At 36.4% G+C, this 24,758-nt stretch overlaps 1 protein-coding gene across 8 annotated transcripts in view; it reads right to left on the bottom strand.

The window, feature by feature from the left end:
- Positions 1 to 24,758, bottom strand: part of CASK (calcium/calmodulin dependent serine protein kinase) — a 374,286-nt gene that overhangs the window by 274,072 nt on the left and 75,456 nt on the right. The window lies entirely within an intron of this gene.

The raw sequence follows: 24,758 nt of genomic DNA, 5'->3' as shown, positions 1-24,758 counted from the left end.
AAAAGCTGGCTTAAAACTTGACATTCAAAAAACTAAGGTCATGGCATTTGGTTCCATCACTGCACAGCACATAGAAGGGGAAAAAGTGGAAGCAGTGACAGATTTTATTTTCTTGGGCTCCAAAACCACTGCAGATGGTGCCTGCAGCTATGAAATTAAAAGATGCTTGCTCCTTGGAAAGAAAGCTATGATAAACCTAGACAGCATATTAAAAAGCAGAGACACCACTTTGCAAAGGACAGTATAGTCAAAACTATGCTCTTTCCAGTAGTCATGTAGAGATGTGAGAGTTGGACTATACAGAAAGCTGAGTGCGGAAGAATTGATGCTTTTGAACTGTGGTGTTGGAGAAGACTCCTGAGAATCCCTTGGATGGCAAGGAGATCAAACCAGTCAATCCTAAAGGATATCAACCCTGAATATTCATTGGAAGGACTGATGCTAAAGCTGAAGCTGCAATACTTCAGACACCTGATGCAAAAAGCTGACTCACTCATCAGGAAAAGATCCTGATGCTGAGAAAGACTGAGGGCAGGAGGAGAAGGGGGCAACAGAGGATGAGATGGTTACATAGTACCACCAACTCAATGGACATGAATATGAACAAACTCTGGCAGACAGTGGTGGATGCAGGAGCCTCGTGTGCTGTAGTCCATGGGGTTGCAAAGAGTCGGACATGACTGAGTAACTGAACAAAAGCAACAAGGTCCATGTCACCATACCACTCTGGCCTTTGGTTGAGACTGGTTTTAAAATATTGGATTTTGTGGAAGGCTAGACTAATAGTTGTCAAATTTCATTTAAAAGAAGACCTAAATATCACTTTATTATAATTTTATCCCTTTTGCTATTCTTGGCTTAATTTGAATAATTAGTTAATAGGAACTCATGATAAATTTCCAATTTTTCATGTAAATTGATAAAACTATCATTAAGTGCTCTGTGCTTAAGCATTAACAGTATATTAAGAGAAAAAAAGTTTTAAAAGATATTAGTAAGATCATGCTAAGATCATGCTTAAGACAAAACTCCAACAGAAAGTAGCCACCAGGTAAAATCTAAATGGGAAAGGTAAACACACTTGATTTCACTTAATAACCCTGAGAGTAAGTTTAAGAAAAAAATAAACCTGAAAATACCCTCAAACTAAATGTAAGTGATAGAAATATACACTAAAGAGGGATTTCAATGATGAACTAGTCAGATGTAGTCAATATACAGTAAGCCAGAAGGTAAAAGGGTAATAAACCAGCAGGCTTTAATAAACACGCCAGACTTGAGTGGAAGTTATGTTATTAGCCACTCTGGGGGCAAAGAGTTTGTAAAAAGATAATAACTTCTATTAGCATGCTTATTTTAATTTTTTTTTTTTTTGGAAATTTGTTTTGTAACAGTATTAGAAGAAAGGGCTTCCCTGGCAGCTCAGATGGTGAAGAATCTGCCAGCAATGCAGGAGACCCAGGTTCGATCCCTGGGTCAGGAAGATCCCCTGGAGAAGGGAATGGCAATCCACTCTGGTATTCTTGCCTAGAGAATCCCATGGGCAGAGGAGCCTGGCAGGCTACCATCCATGGGGTTGCAAAGAGTTGGACATGCACACATTAAAAGAAAAAGCAACTAACGCACACATTAAAAGAAAAAAAAAATCATGTCTTATCAGAGCTTAAAAAGAAATTTTTATTATTTCTATAAGAAAACCTGTAAAACCTTTAGCTATAACCCACTTAATACTTAGTAACATCAAACCTTCCATGAATTTAATAAGAACAAGATAGTATTGTTTTTAGCCTTGTGCAAGACACTGATGTTTTCACATAACATAAAGAGAGGTGATGAAATTAAAAAGATAAAGCCTAGATTCCCAAAGTCATTAAAAGAAAAAAAATTACTGAAGAAACAAATAATTAAGGTCAGGATGCAAGAAAAACTTGGTAACATTTTTATTCAGATATTAGACGTGCTAAAAATGTATACAATATAGAGACAAATTGGCAAAGCTTTTCAGAAAACCTGTATTGCTTATAAACTTTGCACTAAAAAAAGAGTAATTTGGAAATCATTCCCAAACAGAGAAGGAAATGGCAACCCACTCCGGTATTCTTGCCTAGAAAATCCCACAGACCGAGGAACCTGGCGGGCTACAGTCCATGCATGGGGTTGCAAACATCAGACACGACTCAGTGAGTAAACCACCAACCACCACCCAAACAGTAGTCTTAAAATTCTCTGGCAGGTATTTCTGAAGAGTATACAGAATAGATAAACTCTACCTTGTTTATGGGGATGAAACATAAGCTAAACAAAATAAAGGTCAATATCATAGACAATGCCAGGCCAATTTAAATGTGTGTGTATGTGTGCTCAGTTGTGTCCAACTCTTTGTGACTCTTTGGACTGTTAGCTTGCCAGGCTCCTCTGTCCATGGAATCCCCGAGGCAAGAATACTGGACCAGGTGGCCATTTCCTCCTCCAAGGGATCCTCCCCATCCAGGAATGGAACCCACGTCTCCTGGGTCTCCTGCACTGCAGGTGGATTCTTTACCTGCTGAGCCATCAGGGAAGCCAATTCAAATAGACTAGTGGAATTCTTTCCAAAGCATTTCAGAAATGGCACTTCTTATGTTGAAACTTTAGATTCGCTTTGAATGAAATGCATTATTTCCTAAGCACCCAGTAAAAATACCAAAACAAGATCATCTGTGTCTTGAGTTGCTCTCCTTGGTTATTTACTATCAAGAATAAGGATTATCTGTCTGGATTACTAGATTTCAAGGTATCCATGTTTGATTCCTATATATATACTCACCCTGGTACTTAGCATTCTGCATAGAATAGGTACTTAATGAGCCTTTACCCACTAAGACTGATGAGTACTTCTGTGAACTAATAAACAAGATCCTCACTAGGCAAAATGCAAATATCTAAATGGTCTAGAGAGATCTTTATCTCTGACCAGAAAAGCTGACAAGATAACATGGTTCCATTCTTTCCCCTAGGACACTGTATACCTATTACTTGTACATAAGTCGTAAATGTACAGCTAGAATTTTCAGTGAACTCACCCATGTAACCAGTACCCAGATCAAGAAACAGAAGATGACCAGCAAGCATGTCAGAAGCCCCTATATTATGCTCCCTGCCAATCACTACCACCCCCAAAAAGTAACTACTATTTTGATGTTAAATGTCATAGATTACTTATGTTGTTTTTGTACTTTAAATAAATGCAATCATAGGTAGGTAGTCTTTCATGCCTGGCTTCCTTCACTCATCATTTTGCTTATGAGATTCATCTATGTTTCATGTGTAACAAAGGTTCATTCATCCTCTTTACCTTGTAGTTGGTTGGTGCAAATATAATTGTGGTTTTGGATTGTGAATTTTAAATCATTATGACTAGGCTCAAACACATCTTTATTAATTAAAATAGGAACCATTACAATTAACACATTTTTGCCAACAAGAAATAAGTTGGTTTATTCCTGTAGCATGAAAATTTGTGCTTTGGGATTTGACAAACTCTTGGAAAGCATTTTCTGCCTCCTGCTGGTTGTGGAAGCATTTTGCATGCAAAAAGTTGTCGAGGTGCTTGAAGAAGTGAAAACTGGTTGGTGAGAGGTCAGGTGATTATGGAAGATGAGGCAAAACTTCATAGCCCAATTCGTTCAACTTTTGAAGTATTGGTTGTGCAACACGCATTGTTGTGGAGAAGAACTGGGCCCATTTTGTTGACCAATTCTGACTGAAGGCATTTGGTTTTTGGTGCATCTTAACGATCTGCTGAGCATACTTCTCAGATGTAATGGTTTTGCCAGGATTCGGAAAGCTATAGTGGATCAGACCAGCAGCAGACCACCAAACAGTGACCAAGACATTTTTTTGGTGCAAGTTAGGCTTTGGAAAGTGCTTTGGAGCTTTTTCTTGGTCCAACCACTGAGCTGGTTGTTGCTGGTTGTTGTATAAAATCCACTTTTCATCATGCAAGAAATGGTTTGTTGTTGCATAGAATAAGAGAAGACGATGTTTCAAAATGACAATTTTTCTTGATTTGTGGTCAGCTCATGAGGCATCCCAGAGAAGGCGATGGCAACCCACTCCAGTACTCTTGCCTGGAAAATCCCATGGATGGAGGAGCCTGGTAGGCTGCAGTCCATGGGGTCGTGAAGAGTCGGACAGGACTGAGCGACTTCACTTTCACTTTTCACTTTCATGCATTAGAGAAGGAAATGGCAACCCACTCCAGTGTTCTTGCCTGGAGAATCCCAGGGACGGGGGAGCCTGGTGGGCTGCCGTCTATGGGGTTGCACAGAGTCGGACATGACTGAACTGACTTAGCAGTAGCAGCAGCAGCAGCATGAGGCATCCACTTATCAAGTTTTTGCACCTTTCCAATTTGCTTCAAATGCCTAATGACAGTAGAATGGTTGATGCTGAGTTCTTTGGCAACTTCTCATGTAGTTGTAAGAGGATCAGCTTTGATGATCCTCTCACTTGATCATTGCCAACTAATGATGGCCAGCTTTTATGCTCTTCATCTTCAAGGCTGTCTTCTCCTTTGCAAAACTTCTTAAACCACCCCTGCACTGTACGTTTGTTAGCAGTTCCTGGGCCAAATATGTTGCTGATGTTTTGCAAGTTATCTCTGCTGCTTTATAACCCATTTTGAACTCAAACAAGAAAACCACTTGAATTTGCTTTTGGTCTAACATCATTTCCCTTCCCTAGTCTAAATAAATATAAAATAAACAGCAAGTAATGTCATTAGCAAAAAAAAAACAAAACAAAAGCAAGAAATGCACAGTAAAATGATATATAACATAACCAAATTTATTTAAGAATATATTCCAATATCAAACAGCAAAGTTCAACAATGCAAAATGGCAATTACTTTTGCACCAACCTAATAGCACTCCACTGTATGAATATACTACATTTATGCCATTCTACAGCTATTGGACATTTGGATTATTTCCAATTCAGGACTAGTATAATTCTGCTAAAAGCATTCTTGTACATGGTTTTTGGTGGACATATGTTGAGGAATTCTGATGGGTATATATCTAGGAGTGAAAATGCTAGGTTATTAAAGTATAGATACATCAGTTTTGGTCTATATTCCTAAATAGCTTATCAGAGTGGTTGAACTAATTTATACTCTTATTATAGTAAGAGTTTTGGTGGTTCTATGTCTTCACCAACATTTGAAATTGTCATTTTCAGTTTTTAGTAACATGGTTGAGAAAGCATTGGTAATACTTTGTGGTATTAATTTGCATGTCTCTGATGACTAATGAAGTTGTGTACAGTTTACTAATCATTTGAATAAATTTATTTTCCTGAAATATTTTCCAAGTTTTTTGTCCATTCCTGAGACTTCCTGATCTTTCTCTGGTATCTCTACAGAAATTTCTTTGAGGATACCTAGACTCGAATTTCTCGTATAAGAAGGCTACCACCCACTACCATAACTAATTATATGACCTCATTATAGCAAGCTGCCAAGCGAGCTTCCACACCAAAGTAGTCTGGATATGCTAGAGTGCTAAGTCAGGTAAGAAGGGAGAGATAAGCACAGTATTAAAATCATGTGATAATCAAAGTATTAGAATTAGGGCTCCAACTTTGGAGTTGTAACCATCAAAGCGTAACAACAGCCTATTTACTTTTTACAGATGTAATCTTTGCAAAAGAGCATAAACTTTCTTCTGCTCATCAACTATTACATTGTTCTTTTATTGTGTCATCCCGAGTATATGTGAGTGAGTGTGTGTGTGTGTGGGCATGCTCAGTCGTTTCTGATTCTCTGTGACCCCATGGACTATAGCCTATCAGGCTCCTCTATCTGTGGAATTTTCCAGGCAAGAATACTGTAGTGGGGTGCCATCTCCTCCAGAGGAGTTGGTATCAATATAATTTTGAGACTTGATGTTTCTTTTTTCTGTTGGAACCATATGTTATATTTTATTTATGTGCTCAGTTGTGTCCAATTCTCTGCATTCCCATGGACTTGTAGTCTGCCAGGCTCTTCTGTCCATGGGATTTCCCAGGCAAGAATACTGGAGCGGGTGGTCATTTCCTGCTCTAGGGGATCTTCCTGACCCAAGGATCAAACCCACGTCTCCTGCATTGACAGGTGGTTTCTTCACCACTGACCACCTGGAAAACTCATCCCTAGAATCTTCAGTAAATTCACAAAACTTACATGACATTCCTTCACTCACTCAATAAATATGTACTGAATATCTACTTTGTGTCAGATATAGGTCTAGATGTTCAGAGTAAAGTTGTGAAGAAAACAAGGAAAATTTTCTGTTTCCAATCCACACACACGTTTTGTTTGTGGCAGAGGAGGCATATGAACACAAAGGTAGCTACACTCTAGGATACAAAGCCTGAGGACTAACAGTCTGACATGTATGGAAAAAATGGGCACTAGAGTCCAAAAGGCAGACCAACTTGGGTTCAACTGGCTCTATCATTTCTGTTCATCAATCAAAAAGTTCTCTCACTTCTCTAATCCTCAATATCCTCATACACAAAATGTAGGTAACATATATTTTGCAGGATTTCTTGGAAGAATAGATGAGATGACATATATAAACACAATACCTAACAACAGGCCTAGCATTTTAAACAATGAAGGATCTGGACATCGCAGTGATGAAAAGGGGAATATGCCTATTTATTTGGTTACTGGTGAAGTCTTCACTACAAAGAGAAACAAAATTGATTCTGTTTATATATACATGCTGCTTTTTTTGATGTACTACTACCAAAATCATTTAATTATAATTATACAGTCAGTTATTCATGCTGCTGAAGAGGTGAGCAGTTAAGATTACAAAGCAAAAATTCATATGACAGAAAAGTTTTTATTTTTTTAACCACTCAGCAAAATTTTAGTGGCTAAGTTTACTATCAAGCTAAGTAAATCTCCAAACCCAGCCATTCGCCTTGTGTAAATCAAATTTAGGCTTTAGTCAAATTACAAATTATTTCTTTTTTTTTTTAATTTTATTTTTAAACTTTACATAATTGTATTAGTTTTGCAAATATCAAAATGAATCCATCACAGGTATACATGTGCTCCCCATCCTGAACCCTCCTCCCTCCTCCTTCCCCATACCATCCCTCTGGGTCGTCCCAGTGCACTAGCCCCAAGCATCCAGTATCGTGCATTGAACCTGGACTGGCATCTCATTTCATACATGATATTTTACATGTTTCAATGCCATTCTCCCAAATCTTCCCACCCTCTCCCTCTCCCACAGAGTCCATAAGACTGTTCCATACATCAGCGTCACTTTTGCAAATTATTTCTAATCAAGGTCTTTCAAGACTCAGAAGTTGACTCCAAGCTTATCCATGAAAGGTTCTACTGTAAAAGTTTGATTTTTACTTATATAGTCCTTGGGTATATCCTCTTTCTAACTCTAAGTACCTATGATTTTCTATGAGACTAAAAATAAATGTAATCTCAAATGAAAGGTACAGTTTTTATCCAAATAATGTCCTAAGAAATAATTTCTACTGGGTTGTTTTATAAGTGATGGAACTGGTTTCTAAAAGGAGAGTAACCTAATAATAGGAACCAGCAATTCGAGACTCTCCACTGATGAAGACTGACCTAGATTTGAAGGCCCTGATTACAGATCACCATAACAAATGTAATACTGAAAAAGTCTGAAATACTGAGGGAATTACCAAATGTGACATAGGGACATAAAGTGGGCAAACACTTTGGAAAAATAGTGATAATATATAGACTTGTCCAAGGTAGGGTTGACACAAACCTTCAATTTGTAAAAAATGCAGTATCTGCAAAGTTCAATAAAGCAAAGGGCAATAAAACAAGGTATGTCTATATATACTGTTGATTCATTAATATTGAACTTCGGCCAACAGTCCTATAACTCATGCCTGACTAAGCTTATCTAACACTTGAATTTTCTCTCTAGGGCACAATGCAACCTTACTGTGCTTATGAACACTAGACAATACTTGTAGTACTATTCTTGGGGACCACTTGAAGCAGCAAACTAACACAAAGATGTAAAAAAAAAAAAAATATATATATATATATATATATATAGCACTAAATAGATCATAAAAGAACCCTTGTTTCTATCATGAAAGCCAGAACAAGAAGGCAGAGTGTAGCTTGTTCGACCTCAGCTGGGAATGTGTGCACAGAGCGATTCAAATTTTTTGCCACTCTGCACATGTCTGTGAATGACTGTGATAGTGCCAAACATATTCATTTTGGGGTTACAAATAAATTTTAGCCAGTAAGTATATTTGCAAATACAGACTCTCTGAATTGGGATAGACTGTCCATAAATGTTCACAGCAGCATTATGCATAATAGCTAAAAAGATGATACAATGCAAATGTCATTAACTAATACATGAATATATAAAATGTGGTATATCCACACAAGGGAATGTTATTCGGCTCTATAAGGGAATGAAGTACTGGTATATGCTACAACTTGGATGAACCCCGAAGACACGTTAAGTGAAAGAAGCCAGGCACAAAGGTCACATATTGTATGATTCTATTTATATGGAATGTCCTCAATAGGCAAATCCACAAGAGACAAAGCAGATAAGTGGTTGACAGAGGCTAGGGAGGGGTTAGATAATATGTGTCTACTAATGGGAACGGGGTTTCTTTTAGGGGTGATGAAAATGGCCTGGAAATAGACAGTGGTGAGGGTTGCACAAGTCTGTGAATATACTAAAAGCAAATGAATTGTATAATTTAAAGAGGTAAATTTTATGGGATATGAATTTATCAAAAAAAGCTATTATGAAAATAGACCCCACTCCAAATATGCTCAAATTTTTGTGGCTTAATTATCCATTTTGTGAATGAGCATATAGATCATGAGAAAACTTTAAGGATTCTTTTTTTTCATTTTAAAATTATTGTACTTAACAGAAAGTGCAAAGATAGTACAGAGAGGTTCTTAACTCACTCTCTCCCTGATGGTAACACCTTTTGTAGCTAAGTGAAAGTGTTAGTCGCTCAGTCATGTCCGACTCTCTGTACACGGGATTCTCCAGGCAAGAATACTGGAGTGGGTTGCTATTCCCTTCTCCAGAGGGTCTCCTGACCCAGCGATCGAACCTGGGTCTCCCACATTGCCGGCTGATCCTTTACCATCTGAGCCACCAGGAAGATCCCTTAGTACCTAACTGTAGTACAATATAAAAACCGGGAAAGTGAAATTGGTAAAAACAACAGGCCTTATTCAGATCTCACCAGTTTTACATGAACTCATGCGTATGTGTAGAGCTAATCAATTTTATCACAATGTGTAAATTCACATAGTCACCATACCAGAGACACAGAACTGTTCCACAAAGATCCCTACAACAATCCTAACATACTACCCTTTATAGTCACACCTACCCCTCTTCATGCTCCTCACACAAGCTTTGTGGTCCCCAGCACTTGACAGTCATTAATCTGTCTTCCAGTTCTATAATTTTATCACTTTGAAACGTATACAAAGAAAATAACACAGTATATGACCTTTACAAATAGCTTTTTTTAAAATGCAGCATTAATTCCCTTGAGACTTTTAGATACAGCATAATTCCCCAATTCCCAAATAGCTGTATGCGTCCAAAGGTTTCTAGTCTTTTTTCTTCCTTCTGTTGAGTAGGTGTCCATGGTATGGATGTACCACAATTTGGTTAGTCATTAACCCATTGCAGGACATTTCAGTTCTTTCTAAATTTTACCTCTTTCAGATAGAACCGCTATGAAAACCTGGTTGCAGGTGTTGGTGTGAAAACAGGTTTTCCTTTCTCTGGGATGTACATTTCCCTAGAGTACAATACCTAGACTGTATGGCAAATTGTTTTTCCATAGTGACTACACAACTTTAAATTCCAAACAGCAACATATGAAAGATGCAGTTTCCCTATATCCTTGCCAGATGTGGTACTATCATTTTAAAAAATTTCAGCTTTTCTGATAGTTGTGTAGTGTAACCTCACTGTGGCTTAAATTTGTACTTCTCTAATGATGTCGAACATATTTTCACGTGCTTGGGAGGAACCTGTACAATCCTTTTTGGGAAAATGCTTCTTTTACCCACTGCCTAATTAGATGATCTCTCCCTCATGCCCTACTTCCTCCTGTACATGCACATGCTCTTTGTCTATCTCCCTTCACTACTGTTGAGATTCTTTTTTTTTTTTAATCTACAAACTGTGAATTTGGTATCATGTCTAAGACCTTCGTCTACCAGGTCCCAAAGATTTTCTAGTATGCCTTTAAAAAGTTCTGGAGTTTTATGTTTTACATGTAAATCTACCATTCAGTTTGAATTAATTTTTATATAAGATGTGAGGTTTATGTAGAGGTACAATTTTTGGCCTATGGATAGCTAATTGCTCTATTACTCTTAAAATATAAAACACCCTATCTGTTCTTCATTGAATAGGATTTGAACCTTTCTCAAATATCAGTTAGTTGTATCTATGTGGGGCTACTTATGGGCAATCTAATGTGTTGCAATGAACTATGTATCTATCCCTCTGCCAGTACTACACTTAAATAACTATAGCCATATAAGTTTTAAAATGGGGTGAATGATTCGTCTCATTTCATTATCATTTTTTCAAAATTTCCTATGCTTTTGTCTTTCCATGTATATGTGAGGATAAGCTTTCTATATCCACAGCAAATCTTCCTGGGGTTTTAACTGGAACTGGAGCAAATCTAGAGAGTCATTTGGGGAGAAATGACATCTTTACTATATTGAGCCTTCCAATCCATGAACAGAGTACATTTCTCCATTTATTTAGATCTTTGATTTCTTTCATCAGAGTTCTGTAGTTTTTTAACATACACGGCTTCTACAGGTTTAGTGGAATTTATACCTAAGAATTTCATTTTGCTTTGGGTGATTGCAAATAGTATTTTGTTTTTAACTCTAGTTTCCAGGTGTTCTTTGCTAGTATATAAGGATACAGAAATATAATTTTGCTATGTTCATCTCATATTATTGATAAACTCACATTAGCTTTAAGATGTTTGTTTTTTGGTAATTGTGATTTTGTACAAAGACTTTCATGTCATTGGCAAATACGAGCAATTTCATTTCTTCCTTTCCAATCTAAATGCTTCTATTTCTTTTTCCTGTCTAACTGAGGTGGCCTTCAGCATTAGGCTTAATAAGAACGGTCACCGTACACATCCTTTGTTCCCATTCTGAGGAGAAAACCATTTTGAGTAAAATTTTCCAAAAGATGTAAGGTCTAGATTCTAGATTGTCTAGATTCTTCAATCTAGATTCAGTGTCTAGATTCTTCTTTTTGGCATGTGGATATCTAGATGTTACACCAGCATTTGTTGAAAAGACTATCCTTTCTCCATTGGATTCCTTTTGCTACTTTGTTAAAGACGAGCTGACTCTATTTGTATGGAACTACTTCTGGGCTCCCTTTTATATTCCATTAATCTATTTGCTGAATTTTCACAAATTATTGAAGCTTTAAAGTAAGCACTGAAATTGAGTAGTGTCAGTGCACCAACTACGTTCTTTTCATCTTCTTTGATTTCTACCATGAGTTTTACACAGTTTTCTTTGTATAGAGCTTGTATGTTTTATTAAATTTACACATTTAAGTATTTCAGTATTTTTAGTGCTAATGTAATGGCACTGTATTTTGAATTTCAAATTCCAATTGTACATTGTTGATATACAGGAAAACAGTTGACTTCCGTATAGCAACCGTAGGACTTGAAACCCTTCTACAATCACTCATTAGTTTTAGGAGGTTCTTGTTGATTCTTTGAGATTTTCTACATAGACAGTCATATCATCTGATGATAAAGTTTTATTTCTTCTTTCCCAAACTATATAGCATTAATTTCCTTATCCTGTCATATTGCATTAGCTAGGACTTCCACACAGGAAGCTGAATAGTTGTGGTAAGCAGGGACATCCTTGCTTTGTTCCCAATTTGAGAGAGAAAGCATCTACCTTATTACCAATAAGTATGATGTTGGCTATAGCATTGTTGTTTTTTTAAATAGCTCCTCTTTATTAGGTTGAAGAAGCTTCCTTCTATTCCTATGCTGCTGGAAGTTTTTATTCATGAATGGGTATTGGATTTGACAAATACTTTTTCTGCAACTATTGATATGATCAAGTGATTTTTCTTCTTTGTCCTATTGAGATGATAGCTTACAGTAATTGATTTTTGAATGATGAACCAGCCTACTGTACCTTCATTTCTTTTTAACATAGGAATAATATTCTACTATAAGTAATGTTTCATTTTGTTTATCTATTCATCAGTTGATAAACCTTTCATTTGTTTCCATAGTTAGGATACAGTGAATGAATAATACTGCTATAAACATTTGTGTACCAGGTTTTGCATCAACACATATTTTCAGTACTCAGGAACATACCTTGGAGCGGAATTGCTAGGTTATAGGATAAGTCTATGTTTAACTTTTGAGGAATTGCCACACTGTTTTCCACAGTAGTTCCACTATTTTATATTCCTGCCAGTAATGTATGAGGATTCCAATTTTCCACACCCTTGCCAACATATGTCACTGTCTTTTTGAGTATAGCCATCCTAGTAGGTGTATAGTGGTATCTCATTATGGTTTAGATTTCCATTTCCCTAATGACGCTGAGCATACTTTGACATGTTTATTGACAACCCTTAAATCTTTCATCCCCAAGGAAAAAAAATGCAAAAAAGCAAAATGGCTGTCTGAGGAGGCCTTAGAAATAGCTGTGAAAAGAAGAGAAGCGAAAAGCAAGGGTGAAAAGGAAAGATATACCCATTTGAAGGCAGAGCTCTAAAGAACAGCAAGGAGAGATAAGAAAGCCTTCCTCAGTGATCAGAGCAAAGAAATAGAGGAAAACAATAGAATGGGAAAGACTACAGATCTCTTCAAGAAAATTAGAGATACCAAGGGAACTTTTCATGCAAAGATGGGCTCAATAAAGGACAAAAATGGTATGGACCTAACAGAAGCAGAAGATACTAAGAAGAGATGGCAAGAATACACAGAGGAACTATACAAAAAAGACCTTCACGACCCAGATAATCACAATGGTGTGATCACTCACCTAGAGCCAGACATCCTGGAATGTGAAGTCAAGTGGGCCTTAGGAAGCATCACTATGAACAAAGCTAGTGTAGGTGATGAAATTCCAGTTGAGCTATTTCAAATCCTAAAAAATGATGCTGTGCAAGTGCTGCACTCAATATGCCAGCAAATTTGGAAAACTCAGCAGTGGCCACAGGACTGGAAAAGGTCAGTTTTCATTCCAATTCCAAAGAAAGGCAATGCCAAAGAATGCTCAAACTACTGCACAATTGCACTCATCTCACACGCCAGTAAAGTAATGCTCAAAATTCTCCAAGCCAGGCTTCAGCAATACATGAACCGTGAACTTCCAGATGTTCAACCTTGATTTAGAAAAGGCAGAGGAATCAGACATCAAATTGCCAACATCCGTCAGATCATCGAAAAAGCAAGAGAGTCCAGAAAAACATGTACTTCTGCTTTACTGACTATGCCAAAGCCTTTGACTGTGTGGATCACCACAAACTGTGGAAACTTCTTAAAGAGATGGGAATACCAGACCAGACCACCTTACCTGCCTCTTCAGAAATCTGTATGAAGGCCAGGAAGCAACAGTTAGAAGTGGACATGGAACAACAGACTGGTTCCAAATAGGAAAAGGAGTACATCAAGGCTGTATACTGTCATCCTGCTATTTTAACTTATATGCAGAGTACACCATGAGATATACTGGGCTGGATGAAGCACAAGATGGAAACAAGATTGCTGAGAGAAATATCAATAACCTCAGATATGCAGATAACACCACACTTACGGCAGAAAGCGAAGAACTAAAGAGCCTCTTGATGAAAGTGAAAGAGGAGAGTGAAAAAGTTGGCTTAAAGCTCAACAATCAGAACACTAAGATCATGGCATCTGGTCCCATCACTTCCTGGGAAATAGATGGGGAAACAGTGGAAACAGTGACAGACTTTATTATCCTGGGCTCCAAAGTCACTGCAGATGGTGATTGCAGCCATGAAATTAAAAGATGCTTACTCCTTAGAGGAAAAGTTATGACCAACCTAGACAGCATATTAAAAAGCAGAGACATTACTTTGCCAACAAAGGTCCATCTAGTCAAGGCTATGGTTTTTCCAGTAGTCATGTATGGATGTGAGAGTTGGACTATAAAGAAAGCTGAGCACCAAAGTATTGATGCTTTTGAACTGTGATGTTGGAGAAGACTCTTGAGAGTCCCTTGGAATGCAAAGAGATCCAACCAGCTCATCCTAAAGGAAATCAGTCTTGAATATTCACTATAAGGGCTGATGCTAAAGCTGAAACTCCAATACTTTGGATGCCTGATGCAAAGGACTGACTCATTTGAAAAGACCTTGATGCTGGGAAAGATTGAAGGCGGGAGAAGGGGATGACAGAGGATGAGATAGTTGGATGGCATTACTGACTCAATGGACATGAGTTTGAGTAAACTCCACGAGTTGGTGATGGACAGGGAGGCCTGGCATGCTGCAGTCCACGGGGTCACAAAGAGTCAGACACGACTGAGTGACTGAACTGAAATCTTTGAAGAATGTCTATTCAAACCAATTATTGATTTTAACTGAGTGTCTTTTTATTGACTTTTCAGAGGTCTTTGTATATTTCATATAATATATCCTTCTTAGAGACATGATTTGGAAATGTTTTCTCCCATCCGGTGTCTTATCTTTTCACTTTCTTGACAGTGTCCTTTGAAGTACAAAAGTTTTCCATTTCGATGAAGTCCAAGTTATTTATGTTTTTCTTGGTTGCTTATGTTGTAGGTTTCATACCTACAAAACCATTACTTAATTCAAGGTCATAATTTATTCTCATGTTATCTCCTAAAAGTTTTATAATTTTAACTCCTACATTTAAATTTTTATTTATTTTTTTAATATAAATTTATTTATTTTAATTGGACGTTAATTACTTTACAATATTGTATTGGTTTTGCCATACATCAACATGAATCTGCCACGGGTGTACACGTGTTCCCCATCCTGAACCCCCCTCCCTCCTCCCTCCCCGTACCCTCCCTCTGGGTCATCTCAGTGCACCAGCCCCAAGCTAGTACATGATAGGGGGCCAGCTGTGTGTTTTTGTCCCCCTTCCTAGTACCTCTGATTTGGAGAGATTATTCTTTCTTTATTGAATGACCTTGGTACTGTTGTGGAAAATAATTTGACTGTAAATGTATGGCTTATTATTAGATTCTCAATTCACTTCCATTAGTCTATATGTCAATCCTTTATGCTAGTATCACACTATATATGTATTAAAGTAGCTTTGCAGAATACTTTAAAGGGGGAAAATGTGAGTTCAACTGTGTCTTTTCCCCTCAAGATTATTATGGATATTCGGTGTTCCCTTGGCTTTTTGTGTGAATTTTATAACCAGCTTTGCAACTTCTACAAAAATGATGGCAAGGATTTTGGCAGGGATTGCATCAAATCTGTAGATCAATCTGGGAACACTATTTTCTTAATAATATTAGGTCTTCTGAATGATGAACATGGGCTGGATTTCCATTTACTATACCCTTAGTTTTTCAATAATATTTTATCTTTTTTATTAAAAAGATTGTTTTTGGCTGCACTGGGTCTTCATTGCTGTGCACACGCTTTCTCTAGTTGCAGAGAGCAGGACCTGTGTGTTGCAGTCTGTGAGCTTCTCACTGCAGTGGCTTCTCTTGTGGAGCATAGGCTCTAGGTACTTGTGCTCCAGTAGTTGCCATACATGGGCTCAGAAGGCATGGCTTGTGGGCTCCATAGTGCTAGCTCTGTAGTTGTGGCACACAGGCTTTATTGCTCCACAACATGTGCCGCTGCTGCTAAGTCGCTTCTGTCGTGTCCGACTCCGCGGGACCCCATAGACGGCAGCCCACCAGGCTCCCCCATCCCTGGGATTCTCCAGGCAAGAACACTGGAGTGGGTTGCCATTTCCTCCTCCAATGCATGAAAATGAAAAGTCAAAGTGAAGTCGCTCAGTCGTGTCCAACTCTTAGCGACCCCACGGACTGCAGCCCACCAGGCTCCTCCGTCCATGGGATTTTCCAGGCAAGGGTACTGGAGTGGGGTGCCATTGCCTTCTCCACCACAACATGTGGGAGATCCCCAAACCAGGGATGGAATTGTATACCATGCCTTGGCAGGCAGATTCCCCACTAGACCACTCGGGAAGCCCCTCAGCAATATTTTATTCTTTTCAGTTTACAAATATTATATTTACTATTTCCTTGGTCAAATATGATAATTATTTTATTCTCTTCAGTGCTATATTAAGTACATTTGTAGTCTTAAATTCATTTTTATATTGATCCTGTATCCTGCAACCTTCCTAAACACATTTATCAAAATAATATCAAATACACATTTTTTGGTGGATTTTTTAGAGTGCCCTACATACATGATCAAGTCTTCTGCAAACTGAAGAAGTTTTATTTCTTCCTTTCCAATCTGGATACATTTCTTTTTCTTGCATAATTTCCTGAATGAAATTTCCAGTGTAATGTTGTATAACAGTACTAAGCATTGACATCTTTGGTTTATTTGCAATTTAGAGGGAAAGCATTCAGTCATACATCATCAAATATGAAGTTAGCATTATTTTTCTTAAATGCTTTTACTCACATTGAAAAAGTTCCCTTCAACTCCCAGTTTGTTGAGTGTTTTTTATCATGAAAGAGTATTGGATTTTGTTAGGTGCCTTTTCTGTATCTATTGAGATGATCATATGGATTTTGTCTTTTATTCTATTAAGATGTATCACATATTGATTATTTAAAATGTTCAACCAAGCTTGTATTTTGAGTGTAAACTCCACTTACTCATTGCATACAATGCCTTACAAAATAGCTTGAGATAATTAACATACCATACATTTTGTCTACAAAATGTACAATTTAATGGATTTTAGCATATTCAGTCATGTAATCACCACATTCAATTTTTGATTATTTAATTACCTCAGAAAGAAAACCTATACCCATTAAAAGTACTCTCTACATTCCACTTTTCTCCAGATCTTGGCAGCCACTTATCTACTTTCTTCTGTTACTATATGTTTGCCTATTCGAGACATTTTATATCAAGAGCATATATAATATGTGGTCTCTTGTGATTAACTTCTTTCATTTAGCATGATGTATTCAAGATTTATCCATGTTGTAGATTATATTAATATATGTTTCCTTTTAATTGCTGAATAACCCTCCATTTGATGGATATACCACATTTTCTCTAACCATTCATCAGCTGACATTTGGGTTCCAACTTTTAGCTATTATGAATAATGCTATTAATATTCTTATACATGGTTTTCTGTGGACATGTTTTATTTCTTCTGGGTTTATGCCTAAGAGTGAAACTGCTGGGTTATATACTAACTCAAGTTCTTAACTTTTCGAAGAACCGTAAAACATTTATTTGTTGCTGGATCAGATCAGCTAGTATTTTTTTTGAGGACAGATGTGCTAATATATTCACCATATGTGATATTTTTTCGTGTTTTCTTCTGTTGTGGTGTCTGTGTCTAGTTTTATTACTGGGATTAACGTAGGTCTCATAGAATAAGTTGAGAAGTATTCCTACTTCTAATTTTTTAGAAGAATCTGTGAAGGAATGGTACAAATGCTTTTAAAGTGTAGTACAGTTCACCAGTGAAATCACCAAGGTCTGAAACTTATATGGGAAATTTATAACATTTTCAGTCTCTTTTCTTGTTAAAAGTCCATCCACATATTCCTTCTTGACTCAGCTTTGGTAGCTTGCCTCTTTCTAGAAACTAATCTGTTTCATCTAGCTTATCTAGTTTGTTGGTATACAATTGTTCATAGTATTCTTACTTTTTTTTTTTTTTAACTTTTGCAATGTCATTCCTGATTAGTTTGAATCATCTCTCTTTTTCTTGGTCAGACTAGATAAGAACTACTCAATTTGGGGCGTCTTTTTAAAGAACTTTTAGTTTCATTGATTTTCTCTATTGTTTTCTGTTCTTTCGTTTATTTCTCCTCTAATCTCTATTATTCCCTATTTCTGCCTGTTCTGGGTCCAGATTTCTAGTTTCTTGAAGTGAAAAGTTAGGTTACTGATCTTCTGTTCAATAGGCATTTATAAAAAAATTTCCCACAAAATTTTGCACATTGTTTCCGTTTTCATTTACCTCAAAGTATTTCAATTTTTTCTTTGACTCATTGGCTATTTGATAGTGTGAGGTTTAATTTCCATGTAATTGTGATTTCCCCAAATTTCCTTCTGTTACTGATTTCTAATACCAGTCCTTTGTGGTCAGAGACTATATATGATTTCAATCCTTTAAATTTTATTAAGACATATTTGATGTGCTAGCATTTATACTATATAATGTTCTATGTGTACTAATGAGAATGTTTATTCTCCTGTTGTTGGTTGAAATGTTCTATAGGTATCTATCAGCTCTAGTTGGTTAGTGTTATTCAAGTCTTTTCTTTTATTGATCCTCTATCTAGTTGCTATATTGATAATTGCAAATTAGTCAATGAAGTCTCCAACTATTATTGCTAAAATTTCTATTTCTCCCTTCAATTCTGCCTGGTTTTGTTCTATATATTTTGGGGCTCTGCTGTTAGGTGCATATATGTTTATAACTATTGTATCTTCAAGATGAACAAACCATTTTATCATTATAAAATATCCTTTATCTCTAAGTAACAATTTCTGTTTTAAAGTCTATTTTATCTGATATTATTACAGCCACACCAGCTCTCTTTTGGTTACTGTTTGCATGGTATACCTTTTTCTATTCATTTACTCTCAACCTAGTGGTGCCTTTGTATCTAAAGTGCGTCTCTGTTTCTAAAGCAAAGAAAACCATAAACAAAATGAAAAGACAGCTAACAGACTGAGAGAAAATATTTGCAAACAATGCAACAGACAAGGGCTTAATTTACAAAATATACAAACAGTTGAATTATAAATTTAAAAAAAAAAACAAAAAACCCAATCAAAAAATGGGCAGAAGATGTAAATGGACATTTTTTCCAGAAAAGACATACAGATGGTCAATAAACACATGAAAAGAGGTAACTCACTGCTAATTAGAGAAATCCAAATCAAAACTACAATGAGGTACCACTTCACATGAGTCATAATGGCCATCATTAAAAAGTCTACAAATAATAAATGCTGGAGAAGGTGTGCAGAAAAGGGAAGCTCTTACACTACTGGTGGGAATGTAAACAAGGTGGACCATTATGGAAAACAGTATGGAGGTTCCACAAAAAACTAAAACTATAGTTGCCATATGATCCAGCAATCCCATTCCTTGGCACGTATCTAGACAAATATCTAGAATTTCAAAAAATACATGCATTCCTATGTTTATAGCAGCACTATTTAAAATAACCAGGGCATGTAAGTAACCTAAATATCCACTGACAGATGAATGGATAAAGAAGATGTGATACATACATACAATGGGATATTTGCCATTTGCAGCAACATGGATGGATTTAAGAGATTATCATATTAAGTGAAGTCATTCAGAAAGAAAAAAGACAAATACCATATGTTAACATTTATATGTGGGATCTAGAATATGACTCAAATGAACATATCTATAGAACAGTCTAACAGACATAGAGAACAGACTTGTGGTTGCCAAGGGGGAGCGAGTTGGGGAGGAAAGGATTGGGAATTAGGATTAGTAGATGCAAACTATTATATATACAAAGGATAAACAACCAAGGTCCTACTGTAGAGCACAGGGACCTATATTCAATTTCCTGTGATAAACCACAATGAAAAATAATATGAAAAAGAATATGTACGTATAACTGAATCACTTTGCTGTACAGCAGAAATTAACACAACATTTAAATCAGCTATACTTCAAGAAAGTTACAAACAATAAATGCTGGAGAGGGTGTGGAGAAAAGGGAACCTTCTCGCACTGTTGCTAGGAATATAAATTGATACAGCCACTATGGAGAAGATTATGGAGGTTCCTTAAAAAACTAAAAATAGAACTACCATATGACCCAGTAATCCCACTACTGGGAATATACCCCAAGAAAACCATAATTCAAACTGACACATGTACCACAACGTTCACTGCAGCACTATTTATAACAGCCAGGACGCAGAAGCAACCTGGATGTCCACTGAGAGATGACTGGATAAAGAAGTTGTACAAATACACAAAAAGTAAACTTTAAATTGGTGGATTAGCAGAGTAAGAGATAAACCATCAATTAAAATAAGTTTTAAGATAATAAACAACGGATTTCATTAATGGGGTATGTATTTAAGTAGGAAAATATCCTCCAATCCTAATATAAATTCACTCAGCTTTCATTTAATAGAAGCTTCTTTTTCATCTCATGCCCCTAAACATCTTCACTTTTTCATACATGTGAAATAATAAATTCTTAACCATTTAGGAATAATATGTCTTTTTAGGAATCTAATAAGAACTTAGACATTCTAGGAAAATGAATATATATATATATGAATATATATATATATGAATATATATAAAACCCTTACAATTTAAGGGTTTCTTGGATATTCTGCAGCCTATAAGTTAAGATCCCCTATTGAAAAAAAATTATGATTTTAATGGGAAAATACAGAACAGATATTCAAATAATTACAGTATCTTATCTTCAATAGAGCAATGAATGTAAAATATTAAAACATATATGTTGCTGCTGCTAAGTCGCTTCAGTTGTGTCCGACTCTGTGCGACCCCATAGACGGCAGCCCACCAGGCTCCCCCGTCGCTGGGATTCTCCAGGCAAGAACACTGGAGTTGGTTGCCATTTCCTTCTCCAATGCATGAAAGGAAAAGTGAAAGTGAAGTTGCTCAGTCATGTCTGACTCTCAGCGACCCCATGGACTGCAGCCCACCAGGCTCCTCCGTCCATGGGATTTTCCAGGCAAGAGTACTGGAGTGGGTTGCCATTGCCTTCTCCATAAAACATATATAGGTGGTCTCTAATTACTATACATATTTCATTTCATATTTGTAATTTGTAAATTATATATTTAGAATTTATTACTTATTTTTTCTTATAAAAATATTAGAAACAATGGTTGGGACTATTAAATTGCAAGTCTCTTAAGAATAGATGCTCTTAAGATAGAAAACTAATAAGGACCTGCTGTATATAGCAGGAAACTCTTCTCAATACTCTGCAATGACCTGTATGGGAAAAGAATCTGAAAGAGTGGATATTTGCATATGTGTAACTGAATAGTTTGCTGTATAGCAGAAATTAACACAACATTGTATATCAACTATACTCTAGTAATTTTTTTAAAAAATAGGTACTAAAAAGCCTCTTGATGAAAGTGAAAGCAGAGAGTGAAAAAGTTGGCTTAAAGCTCAACATTCAGAAAATGAAGATCATGGCATCTGGTCCCATCACTTCATGGGAAATAGATGGGGAAACAGTGGAAACAGTGTCAGACTTTATTTTTCTGGGCTCCAAAATCACTGCAGATGGTGACTGCAGCCATGAAATTAAAAGACACTTACTCCTTGGAAGGAAAGTTATGACCAACCTAGATAGCATATTCAAAAGCAGAGATATTACCTTGCCAACAAAGGTCCACCTAGTCAAGGCTATGGTTTTTCCAGTGGTCATGTATGGATGTGAGAGTTGGACTGTGAAGAAAGCTGAGCGCTGAAGAATTGATGCTTTTGAACTGTGATGTTGGAGAAGACTCTTGAGAGTCCCTTGGACTGCAAGGGGATCCAACCAGTCCATTCTGAAGATCAGCCCTGGGTGTTCTTTGGAAGGACTGATGCTAAAGCTGAAACTTCAATACTTTGGCCACCTCATGCGAAAAGTTGACTCATTGGAAAAGACTCTGATGCTGGGAGGGATTGGGGGCAGGAGGAGAAGGGGCCGACAGAGGATGAGATGGCTGGATGGCATCACCGACTCGATGGACGTGAGTTTGAGTGAACTCCAGGAGTTGGTGATGGACAGGGAGGCCTGGTGTGCTGTGATTCATGGGGTCGCAAAGAGTTGGACACGACTGAGTGACTGAATTGAACTCTTTTTATTTGTCTATGTATCATAATGACCTAGGCAAATAAACAGCATACTTTTTATTCCCAGGTGACCCTTTATGAAACTTATTTTACTCAATAATGTATTTGAATACAAATGTACTAACAGGAAAAAATACTGAGGCAATGACAAAGACTAAATAAACCACAAAAAATATAATAAAAAAGAAAAGAATAAAATTGATTTTAAATTATCTGTTGCTTGAGAAACAGGCTTCATTAGAGGAGAATATAACGGTAAATATAGATATTTCTAGATATTTTTGTTTGAACGTACAGGTTCCTTTTTACTGTGTTTCAGATTTCACTGCAAAATATGTTTCTTCTTAATACAATATCTCCTACCCTTAGCCATAAATAAGGTCATTATTGGACAGTAACAATTTTAATGGACTGGAAGGGCAAATATGCTTTGCCTGTAGTGACTGAAGAGCGTTGAAAAAAGTAAGGGGTGGAGAATATTGTTCAAAGAGGTTTTATATAATAAAATAAATAATTATTTATTATACATCTTAAAACGTGTCCACATTAAATTCAAGTGTGTGTGTGTGTGTGTGTGCGTGTGTGTGTTAGTCGCTCATTCGTGTCCGACTCTTTTCGACCCCATGGACTGTAGCCCTCCAGACTCCTTTGTCCATGGGATTCTCCAGGCAAGAATACTGGAGTGGGTTGCCATTTCCTTCTCCAAGCTAGTATAAAAATAACCAATAGAGGGTAAAGGAGCTCCACTGAAAATTTTTTTTAAAAGAAAAAACTTTGGAGTGGGTTGGAGATGAAATTTTTATTGTTTCTTAATCATTATGAATGTCACTGTGTTAAAGAAGATGGAAAAACTACATTTTGGTGCCATAAATATAAAGGAACAATTGCACATTTTCATTTGAATAATGTCGAACTTTTATCAAAATGAGATAAAGTCGTGCATAATATGCAGAATTCAACTGGATACCATTTAATATCTATAGGTTGTGACCCTATCACATAAGATCAATGGATTGACCCAGCCTTGTCTTCAGAAAAGGTCTCAAAGACATTTGTATACTCAAAACAATGCCAAAGCACTAACAAGTGAATGACATAAGACTTAACCTCAGAGACATGGATGATATACCAACCCTATCTTTTTAAGTTTGGTATTTGACTCCCTGGCTAGGTGACAATGAAAGAAATTCAGTCTGGCAGGCTGGGTCTATAGCTCCCTGTTAATGAAATCTGTCAATAAAGAACCTCAGCCAACTGAGAAAGTAATTAATTGTCCTCATAAAAAATGTCTTTAGACTGTAGATTCAAAATTAGGTATAATAATAAATAAAATCAACATAACATAGGCATATGGAGTGATTGATTTAGACTTATGATTTTAAACAGGAATCTTACTAAATTCATCAACATTATCAAAGCATTTAAAAGAAATAAAGATTCAACACATCTACATATTTACTGAACTAGGTTTATACAAAATTACCTAAGTATTCAGGAAGTTTTTTGTTATTAATTGACATCTAAGGTACAGAAAATCAAATACAGTATATTAAAGTGCAGTTTAAAAGTTTTAGGAAACATAGTGGTAAAACCTGATTAGAAGTAAATTTCAAATTCTGCTAAGTTTATAAAATAATTTGTGTTCAAAATAGCCAGCTCCAGAATATGCCATAAAATGTAAAGGCCCTAAATCCAAGAATTTAAAGATTAAAGCACTAAAACACCTGTTATCCTTTGTGAATAACAACTTGTAGAATCTTCCACAAACACTAGGAATAATTCAAAAGGTTTCAAAAAAGTATTTAAAACTAAGGATACTGAAAAAAGATCTGAAGGAATAGATTAACTTGGAGCTCATAGTATGTGGGCTTCTACTTGTTAAAGTAAGATAACTGGATAAAATATAAAAAGGCTACTCTGCCTTAGCTTTTCCAATTTAAACTATTAATTGCATTGCTCTTGAGATTAAGAAGGAAAAGACTTAAGAAGGATATGTCTTTTACTGGATTGTGAAAAAGTCTAAAGTTAGAAGACAGGGTAATTAGAAAAGTTAATAATATAATTGTGCCATCTGCTTATATATTGCTTATATATACTGCTTATATATTGTCTATAAACATTTATACATAAACATGGTTAACTATATCAATGTCTTAAAACAAAATTTTGAGTCCTGCAAGTCCAAACAGTACAGACCTTTCAAATTTTCACAGACACCATAAGTGACTTAAGCAAAATGTGAGGTATTAGTCTTTTAGTTCTGTTAGATCACAATCCTAAGGGTAATACGTTACAGACTTTAAGGGAACTCAGATGAGTTTGTTTTGAATCTGCAATGATTATATTTGTGCCGTTATTTCTCTTCTCACCCTTCCCATTCCATGCTCCATACTATAGGACTCCAAGTTAGATTCTACAAAATATATTTTCACATTTTACTTTCTTCCTAGTAAAAAAACATAGGCCAATAGCAATCCTAGATGATTTCATAACTTTGTTAATCACTCTAACTATCTTTCAAATACTATGTTCTAGAACTCCAGAAAACTACAATGGAATTTAAACTGTCTCCACCCACTTCCCACTATATTATACCCTCCACTTCCCCACCCCCAGATGAA

Source organism: Bos taurus, chromosome X (assembly GCF_002263795.3).
Source record: "Bos taurus isolate L1 Dominette 01449 registration number 42190680 breed Hereford chromosome X, ARS-UCD2.0, whole genome shotgun sequence".
Taxonomy (NCBI): domain Eukaryota; kingdom Metazoa; phylum Chordata; class Mammalia; order Artiodactyla; family Bovidae; genus Bos; species Bos taurus.
The sequence above is the reverse complement of the archived record's forward strand: the minus strand, read 5'-3'. Positions and strand labels throughout refer to the sequence as shown.